General features: G+C 49.8%; 1 long non-coding RNA gene across 1 annotated transcript; it reads right to left on the bottom strand.

The window, feature by feature from the left end:
- Window positions 1-2,300: 2,300 nt before the first annotated feature.
- LOC146058731 (uncharacterized) lies at window positions 2,301-7,961 on the bottom strand. Its single transcript, XR_014469924.1, has 3 exons — window positions 7,768-7,961; window positions 4,071-4,197; window positions 2,301-2,710 (listed from the first exon to the last, which is right to left on the bottom strand). It is a non-coding gene; the product is annotated as an uncharacterized LOC146058731 (long non-coding RNA).
- Between the last annotated feature and the right edge of the window lie 2,537 nt (window positions 7,962-10,498).

The following is a 10,498-nucleotide window of genomic DNA, read 5'->3' as shown; positions in this document are numbered from 1 at the left end:
CCTACCTCCATGTGAGCCACCACCATCACAGCCAAATGTCTTGAGGTCTAGGCCGCCACACAAGTGTCACATTTTGGAGAACTCACGTCCTTCCTCCTTGTCTGTGTGTACCAAAGCAGCAGTGACTCTCATCTATAAAGTCACACACAGGAGGTCCCCATTGTTTGAGTGCCTTTAACTTCCCCCAAAAAACCTTCGAAGGGCCCTGGACAAAGGGATTTACACGGACACCCCCCCACTGATTCCTCCAGCGGCATCAAATAAATCTCAGCGACAATAGAGAGGACCAGTGAACCGGTACCCTACCAATTCCTACACCCCCCCCCCCCCACTTGGCAGAGAACTCAATGTTTAAGTGCAGTTACCAACTGGATTGACAAAAATTGGGCAGGGGCCCCCGTGAATTCCGATCCAACCACAGAGTGAGATTCATAATTTTATACTTTTTTCTTTTTAATTTCTATGGTTCATTATGTAATTATGTTATGTAATTGTGTATAAATGTAATTTTTAGCTTGCAGAAATATATAAAGTCAATTTTACATTTAACGTAATTTGTGTTCATTGTAACTCCAGCGCTGCTTCTTTGTACTTTTTGCTTGTTCTTCGTGACCAACAGGGACTGACTACCCCTGTACCCCAGCAGCTGCTTGGTAAGAACATCTCATACAGATGGGTCAGGGTCCATCTTTGCAGGGGATGGCGCTGGCGTCGCCAGCCGCCATCCCCCGCCAGCGCCATGGCGATGGTGAGAAGGGGACGCGCGCGCACGAGAGGCGCGCGCGTCCCCTTCCGACGGCGCTTCGATCCGTTCCCCCGGGTCCCCGCCGGCTTGCCGGCGGTAACCCGGGGTCCCCGCCGCCTGCCCGCACCCCCCCTAACCCTGTCCGTCTCCCTGAGGCGGAGACGGACAGGGTTTTCCGTCGCGCCAGCGACGGAGACTGAGACGCGCGTGCGCGTGAGACGCACGTGCGTCTCAGTCTCCTCGCTGGCGAGGCTGCTGGCGGGTCGCCAGCGCGTACGTTCTGGCGACCCGCCAGCAAGGATGTGATACATAACATACTGTACATCAGGCGCCCACTCTCTGCTCTCCAGTAGAGCAGTTTCTTTTTGTTTCCTCTTATGCATACTGTATACCTTGATATAATGGTGATGAGCGCTATGCAATTGCTAGTGGTTCTAGGGCAAGGGCGAAAAGGTGTGGCAACATCGGGCAACCTTGTTGTGTGCCTCGGAGTACTGGGAATGGTTCTGAAATGGTATCATTACACAAGATTATGGAGGCAGAGGAGGTATATAGAGTGGTTAGCCATTCAATAAACATTGATGGGAAACAAAATCGTTTTAGCGTGTTGAAGAGGTGGTCTCAGTGCACCATGTCAAAGGCTTTTCAGCATCAAGGTATAATATTGCTCATTTATCATTTAATATTTTGTCTAATTCCCCGAATATATGTTTTTTGGGGTTAACCGCAAAGTTTAAATACCTCGCAGCTGCATCCCCCCTAGGTTTCTATGTGGGATTTAATGCTGCCTGATGTACTAATATCAGGCAGCAATTGCATTGGGGTGCCGGACAGGGCACCCGACGTTGGGATCCCGACTGTCATAACACTGACAGCCGGGTTCCCGACGGCCTTCAGCTATTTTCCCTCGTGGGGGCTTTGTTGCGCTCGCCATGCTGTCTGGGTCCTGCCAGTCGGGATCCTGACGTCGGGATAATGACTGTCAGGATTCCGACTGTCGGACCCCTATACCACACCCATTGCATTGAATCCCACAGCTACTGCCATTTGCAGACTCCCCGGCACCCAGCTGAGCAGTTTGCAGGGGTGCCACCTTTTGGAGCCGATGTCCCTGCCTCTGCTGGTAACTGTATACCACTGATAGGATCGCATATTGCAATGTGCTCCTGGGCGGTAGGATCCCACCCAGACCATATTGTATATGCGATCCTTAGTAAATTGGCCCCCAAGTGTTGAAGCATCAGTAGCCACTGGGGCTCAGTGTAGCTGAACAGATCCTCATAGCCCACAGTACTGCACCAACCTACAGTACCGTACACGTGTTATTACACATTACATTCCCACAGTTATTTAACACATGAGTATGGGTCAGACCAATACAGTAGCACAATAGGAAACATTCACATTAGTGGGAAATAACACATCAGACACTGATTGACTTGTGTTACTTTTTATTGTTGAAACAACAGATTTATATAGAGGCTGCTCAGCGACCAAATTACTCCCCAGAAAGTGTAAGCAACATGATGCTTCAAACTTGCTGGATATGGAGAGAGGGAGTTGTGAAGACAGAGATTGGGGGTAGGGGGATTACCCGTCAACAGGACAGGGTAGGGGTATTACCTGTCAACGGGACAGGGTAGGGGTATTACCTGTCAACGGGACAGGGTAGGGGTAGTACCTGTCAACAGGACAGGGTAGGGGTATTACCTGTCAACAGGACAGGCTTTTAAGATAAACATTGCATAAACTTTAATGATTTAAGTTTAATGCACTTAACATAAACGTTTCAACAAATCAAAGGTGCAAGTTCCCAAGTTATGGGACATGCGTTATAAGATGTTAATGACTCAGTGAGTCCGATGTCCAGGTTTGGTCGGGTTTTAAACATCGACCCTGGGCAGCCCATCCTCCTCATCATCCCAGAGGAAGCCAACATCCACACGTGTCTTGTAGATTCTCTTCCTATAAATAAAGACTTTGATCAGTGACTGTTATTGTAACAACACAAACGTTTGCCATGTACAAGTCATCTCATTATTCCCTGCCCTGCTGCTACCAGCGCCTGCACCATGTTCACCATGTTAGTGGCCCTTACTGAGTACATTTATCGGTGTGATTCCCAGGGCCAGATTAAGGTGTGTGGGGGCCCTGGACAAAAAGGTCTGTGCCCCCCCCCTCTGCCAGACGGAGCCATCAATTACCCCTCCGCCAGATGGAGGCATCCCCCCCCCTCCGCCGGATAGAGGCATAATCTCCCCCCTCCGCCGGATGGAGGTGTCATTTCCCCCCCTCCTTCCCCGTACCTGGGCAGAGTGAGGGTGGGTGACAGGCAGTCAGGCAGCGAGATCTGGCAGCGCAGGGTGGGTAGCGCTGGCGGGCAGGGGGTCCCTGCGGTGTATGTGAAGTGAGCGGCAGAGTCCCTGCAGCAGATGGGAACTAGTAACTAGTTCCCATCTACTGCAGGGACCCCGCCGCTCACTTCACATACGCCGCAGGGACCCCCTGCCTGCCAGTGCTACCCACCCTGCGCTGCCAGATCTCGCTGCCTGCCACCCGTGACCTGCCACTGCAGCAGTGGGGTGGCGGGTATGGGGGCCTCCAGATGTGTGGGGGCCCCAGGGCGACCGCCCCTATCGCCCCGTGGCTAATCCGCCACTGGTGATTCCTCTTTGGACCAATAAGAGCACTGATACCATGGGTGTGACATGACAAGGACGGCCCCATACAGGAAGCACAGTGCACAGTGATGTGAGATTCCTCTAATGGGGCTACTCACCCAGCGATTTTCTAAGCAATCTGACTAGATCGCTTAGAAATGAAGCACACATCGCTGTGTGTGTAGGGTCCATAGCGATAGTTATGTGTGGCCCCGTGCGTCGCTATTGCCAGGAGATGTAGACACATGCAGTATTAATCTAGTCATCACCTGTGTTCTCCCTATATAGAACATGGGCAGTGACAGATCACTCAGCACACAGCGCTGGTGCTGCGCTGTGTGCTTCCGGATCTGACTGAGCGATCTGTGCTGAGTGATCTGAGCGATCTAGCATCATTCAGATCACTGACATGACTTAATTTCTAATGTAGCGTTTCTCTTATTATATTGTTACACTCGTTAGTATAATGATATATACATGTGTGTAATACAAGTAGGATACCAGCCCATCAGTGCTCTGTGTGATAGAACCTGTGTAGCAGCCCCAGCTGCAGGCAGATATGGAGATACCGTTTCTAAATCACAGCCTGTGTGTAATACAAGAGACCTAAAATCTACCCCAGCGACCGGAGCAGGGAGGACGCGCGTATTGTGCCGGCAACCTACCTGGGGGAGGAGTCACTGCTCGCAAAAGAGCCGGTGCTGCAGTTATCTGCGGATGTTTCTGCCAGATCAATAAGCTCCGAACATCCACTGCTGCTGCTATCAATGGAATCAACAGATGATGTATCATCTGAAAATGAGAGACAGATTCCGATTGGTTGCTATGTGCAAAATCACCTCTTTTCATTGTAGTAAATGTACCCTGTACTGTCTATGGGCTCTATGTAATAGGTTGCGAGTTCTGTGCGGAGGCGCAATCTCCTCTGTAGATCAGTGTTCATTTCGTCAATGAAAATTTAGACTAAAACTATTCATCAACAAAGGTTTTTTCTGTGAATAAAATTTAACAATAACGAAAATAGGAATTTTTTAATAACGAAAATGTTGACTTAATATTCTTTCTGGTTGTCATGACTAAAAACTGACTAGACAAAGACCCTGTATCATTTTTGTCAGGACACCATATTTTTGAGTGATTTATTGGATTCTCTTATTCATAATACTATATTTTATACAGTTTTATCCATCCTCTCTGGCCCTAGATTTACTTACTTGCGCTGCAGCTGCGCAACAACGCTTTGTCATGTAGCTAGCCAATTACTTACCTTTAGCTGAATAGCTATATATTATAATATGCATCCTTACAGCTTCATTTTATTTTGCAGTAGACTAGTTCTGTACTACTTACTTGTATCTGGAAGGTTTTGTTTTTCTTTAATTATTTAAATACAAATGTTTAATTAAAAAAACAACAGAAAACGATGGTTTTCTTGAATTGATATTTGCAGAAAATAAATGACCTGCTGTGAAGAATGTAGCATTTGAGTTGCACTTGTTTGATACCTAGATTACTAAACACATGGGGGTATATATACTTAGAATACGAATACGACTGAGATGTATTCGTATATACGGTATAGTTGCCGACTTTTAGACTGCCCTCTCCGGGAGAGGGCAGCCAGCTCTGTGAAGCAGGGGGTGTGTCCATCTATGGAAGGGGAAAGGGGGCGGTTCGGGGGCGGAGCCATGGCGGTATTTCAGGCATTGCACGTCGGGGGGTGGGGCTAAAATGCAGCCATTGTGTCATTTAACCCATGGACCCCCCCCCCCCCTGCCGAGTTGCGGTTTGAGGAAGGTGGACAGCAATGCGGGAGGGTTGCCCCCCTTTCCGGGAGGGGGACCTGATTTCCAGGACCCTCCCGGCCATTCCCTGGAGGGTAGGCAACCCTGATATATGGCCACTAAATACAAATACGAGTTGGCAGCCTGCAAAGATCAGTCAGATCCGTGCAGGCCGCAGTGTAAAATAATTTTTTTTTTTATAAATAATAAAAAAAATGGCGTGGGTGCCCCCATGGCTATAACCAGCCCCAGGCTCAAAGAGTTTGTCCTGGTTTTAAAAAATCAGGGAAATAAACAAATAGGGGTTCCCCATATTTCCTGGTTTCCAAAATACGGGGGGAAAAACTAGTAGGGCTCCCCCATATTTTAAGAACCATCACCAGGCCCAACCAGCCAGCAGGGAAATGCCACAGCTGGGGGACACCTATTATATAAGGTCCGGCAGCCAAAGCATTTACCCCCTGACCAGTCAGCCTGGGCAGGGGTCCGGGGAAGTGGGGACCACATCCTCTTTATTCCATGTAGGCATCCTAGGGACTTGGGAAAAAACTAAATGACTACCAACGGCCTAGCGACGCCTGAACCTATTTGGGAGGAGGAGCCTTCGGATGTAAACATACATCCCGCATGTCATCCTGACAGTCCGGTCTGGTGTTCGGAAGCCGTTTTGTTATTTTTGCCAGGTCCCTGGGATGCCTACATCGAACATAGAGGACGTAATCTATACCGGAGGACCCTAATAAGTATGGTTTACTTCCACAGGTATCCATATTGGATTTCGTAAGAACCATGGGATGGACGGATAAATGGAGACCTACCTACGGTAGGTAAGTTTATGTTTGGGTGGGCTCTGGGTGTAATAAAGTTTTACTTTTATTGCGTGTCAATTTGGTTATTTTACTATTTGTATTGCTGTGGAACTACAAGTTCCAGCGGACTCCTTAATGCCCCGCATGAGGGGACTTATGGTTCTCCAAGTCCCTGCAAGCAGGGGACGCTTGCTGGGTCTCATAGTTCCACAGCAATATACAATAGATTATTCTTTATTTTACACTGCAATCAACCTGGTACCCAAAGCCCTGGGGTACCGGGAACAGCCCCAGGCTTCAGCCTGGGCAGGTAAATTCTGGAGGAGGGGGACCCCACTTCCCCAGGACCCCTGCCCAGGCTGACTGATCAGGGGGTAAATGCTTTGGCCCCCTGTTGTGGCATTACCCTGCTGGCTGGTTGGGCCTGGTGCTGTTTCTTAAATACGGGGGACCCCTACTCAATTTGTCCCCCATATTTTGGGAACCAGGACCAGCCCTTGGGCCTGGTGCTGGTTTTAAAAAATACGGGGTATCCCTATTTGTTAGTTTCCCTGATTTTTTAAAACAAGGACAGGCAAGGGTAGCCTAGGGTTGGTTATAGCCGTGGGGAAGGGGGGGGGGATGACACCACTCCATTTTTAAAAAATATTTATTTTTCTATTTTTATCCAGCTAATTGTCGGTAATTAGCGACCCGTATATTACATACGGCTGCTTACTAAATTAGTAATCACCATTCTTTTGCATGCTGATTCCTATTCGTATTCTTTTGGGGATGCGGACAAAATCCTGGTGGTAGGAATCCCAGCGGTTGAAATCCCGACCGCCGCAATGCAGGCACTTTTTCCCTTTATGGGTGTCCATGACACACATAGAGGGAGAATAAAATAGTGTGCCAAGCGTAGCGAGGCACCGGGCCCCTTGCGTGGCGAGCCCGCAAGGGGGGGGGGGGCGATCCACAGCCCCCCTTGTCAGCATTTCGGTGGTCGGGATTCCGGCGTCGGTATTTCGACCGTCTGCATTTCGACGGCCGGGATTTCATACTGATCCCTTCTGTTGATGGCGTATGCATTCGTATTCATAAATACGAAAGTGCCATGAATACAAACATAATATGTATTTTTGCCAAAGTAAATGCCAAAAATACGAATCCGCTTAAAATATTTGTATTTACGAATACGAATATTTCAGCGGTATTTGGCTTAGTAAATTTCCCCCATAGTGTCAGGTATAAAAAGTATTCAAGGGATTGATAGAGAAATGATCTTCAGCAAAATCCATTACAGTATTAATAACCTGCACAGCCATAACTAAATCAATGACTAAAATTATACAAAAATCTTTGTCAAGATCCACTGACTAAATACTTGACTTAGGCGAAATTAAAACATTTGACTAAAATGTGACAAATAATTTAGGCAAATATAGGAAATTGACTAAAAAAAAAAGACTAAAGCATGAAATTAACACTGCTGTAGATATAAAGCAACATAATGTATAAGGCAGAATCAGGCTGGTGAGATAGAGTAACCAGCTCCTGTCCCATCACAGAACTCCCAGCCTATTACATATATACCGGTTACCAGACAGTCATAGAACTCACAGCTTAGTACATACTGTACATACTAGTTACCAGCCTGTCACATTGATGGAACATAACAGTAATGTCGGCACCACCGGTGCGTGCGCCCGAACAAAGCAACACTAGAATTAGACTAGTGATCAGATACATGCAGCCCATACTGTACATAGCACCTGGAGGAAGCTTACCCTCAAACAGCAGGTAGGATGCCACTACCTCGTGTATGGCTGCTGCCACCGCTGCTGCCACATGAGCCTCTCGCGCCTGTCTAGGGTCGGGCGTCGCTGGCAGTTCACCAGACACACTGACACAGGGCAAGGGGGGCTTCACACTGGTAGGGGGGTGCACAATGGTGGGGTGCTGCACACTGGTGATGTGCTTGTCCGCTCCCTTCTGCTGCTTAGCAGACTTGCCTGGCTGTAAGGAGCAGAGGAAGAGACATCATGAGCTGTGACTACATAACTCTCCGCACTGCCAGCACTTTCTACCATGGAAGCAATAGAACAGATCAGGGCGGTGGAACCAGCTGTAACTTCACCATTGTGGCTTGTACTTTATTGTTATAACTATTAGTACCGGGGTCAGCAGTTATAATAAGATTATAGCAATGTATAATGATGGAGATAAGATCCGCTCAGCTTATTTACTGTATATTCACTAAATTTCATATACTGTCAGTAATATGTAACCATTGTTAGGGTGACACTCGCTGGTGAGACAAAGTGACCATGTCCCTGGGCACCAGGGGGTATGCAATAGTACATACATAATATATAACTAGGTGATTCATCGCGCCCTACGGGCGCTCTTCACACCGTCGTAAGGGGCTGCGCCCCCTTAATTTGTGAACGTTTGTATATGAGAAATATGGTTAGAATTGTATGAAAGATGCCCTGTATTGCAACTTAGGTGTCCGCGAATCGCGGGAGGGGGGGTCGCGGAGGGTGCCGCGAATTGCAGGAGGGGGGGTCGCGGGGGGTGCCGCGAATTGCAGGAGGGGGGGGTTGTGGGGGGGTGGATGCTGCGAATCGCGGGAGGGGAGGGATTGCAGAGAATCGCGGGAGGGGGGTCGCGGGGTGGGTTGCCGCAAATCGCGGGAGGGGGGTTACGGGGGCGGGGGTTGCAGCGAATCATGGTAGGGGGGGTCGCGGGGGGTGTGCCGTGAATCACGGGAGGGGGGGTCACGGGGTGGGGTGCCGAGAATCGCGGGGGGGTGTGTGTGTGCCGTGAATCGCGGGAGTGCGGGGTGGGGGGTGGGGGGGTGTGACGCAAATCGCCACAAGAAAAAATCAACACAGAAAGGTCAACACATGTAAATGTTGACATAAGTGTGGCACTTCATTGGTGTCCATGTCGACACATGAGAATGAATATGAAAACATTCAAAAAATGAAGAAAAAAACTTCAAAAACTCATGTCAACCTTTTTCATTGTCGACCATAGCCATGTCAGTGTTTTCCATGTGCAATTTAATTCTGGAGCTGCCGCGAATCGCGGGGGGGTGCCGCGAATTGCGGGAGGGGGGGTCGCGGGGGTGGGTGCCGCGAATCGTGGGAGGGGGGGTTGCGGGGCGGGGGTTGCGGCGAATCATGGGAGGGGGGGTCGCGGGGGTGTGCCGTGAATCACGGGAGGGGGGGTCACGGGGTGGGGTGCCGAGAATCACGGGGGAGGTGTGTGTGTGTGTGCCGTGAATCGCGGGAGTGGGGGTTGTGGGGGGGGGGGGTGTGTGACGCAAATCGCCACAAGAAAAAATCAACACAGAAAGGTCAACACATGTAAATGTTGACATAAGTGTGGCACTTCATTGGTGTCCATGTCGACACATGAGAATGAATATGAAAATATTCAAAAAATGAAAAAAAAAACTTCAAAAACTCATGTCAACCTTTTTCATTGTCGACCATAGCCATGTCAGTGTTTTCCATGTGCAATTTAATTCTGGAGCTGCCGCGAATCACGGGGGGTGCCGCGAATTGCGGGAGGGGGGGGTCGCGGGGTTGGGTGCCGCGAATCGCGGGAGGGCGGGGTTCACAGGGGTTCCGGTGGGGGGTTGCCGCGAATTGCGGGAGGTGGGGGGTCACGGGGGGTGCCGCGAATCGCGGGAGGGGGGTTGCGGGGGGGTGTGACGCGAATCGCCACAAGAAAAAATCAACACAGAAAGGTCAACACATGTAAATGTTGACATAAGTGTGCCACTTCATTGGTGTCCATGTTGACACATGACAATGAATATGAAAACATTCAAAAAATGAAATAAATCTTCAAAAACTCATGTCAACCTTTTTCATTGTCGACCATAGCCGTGCCAGTGTTTTGCATGTGCCATTTAATCCTGGGGCTGCCGCGAATCGCGGGGGGTGCCGCGATTTGCGGGAGGGGGGGGGATGCGGGGGGTGGGTGCCGCGAATCGCGGGAGAGCGGGGTTCATGGGGGTTCCGGTGGGGGGTTTCCTGCGAATTGCGGGAGGGGGGGGGGTCGCGGGGGGGTGCCGCGAATCGCCGGAGGGGGGGTTGCGAGGGGTGTGACGCGAATCGCCACAAAAAAAAAATCAACACAGAAAGGTCAACACATGTAAATGTTGACATAAGTGTGGCACTTCATTGGTGTCCATGTCGACACATGAGAATGAATATGAAAATATTCAGAAAATGACAAAAAAACTTCAAAAACTCATGTCAACCTTTTTCATTGTCGACCATAGCCATGTCAGTGTTTTCCATGTGCAATTTAATTCTGGAGCTGCCGCGAATCACGGGGGGGTGCCGCGAATTGCGGGAGGGGGGGTCGCGGGGGTGGGTGCCGCGAATCGCGGGAGGGCGGGGTTCACAGGGGTTCCGGTGGGGGGTTGCCGCGAATTGCGGGAGGTGGGGGGTCACGGGGGGTGCCGCGAATCGTGGGAGGGGGGGTTGCGGGGGGGTG

Source organism: Crinia signifera, chromosome 2 (assembly GCF_055691185.1).
Source record: "Crinia signifera chromosome 2, ASM5569118v1, whole genome shotgun sequence".
NCBI classification, from domain to species: domain Eukaryota; kingdom Metazoa; phylum Chordata; class Amphibia; order Anura; family Myobatrachidae; genus Crinia; species Crinia signifera.
The sequence above is the reverse complement of the archived record's forward strand: the minus strand, read 5'-3'. Positions and strand labels throughout refer to the sequence as shown.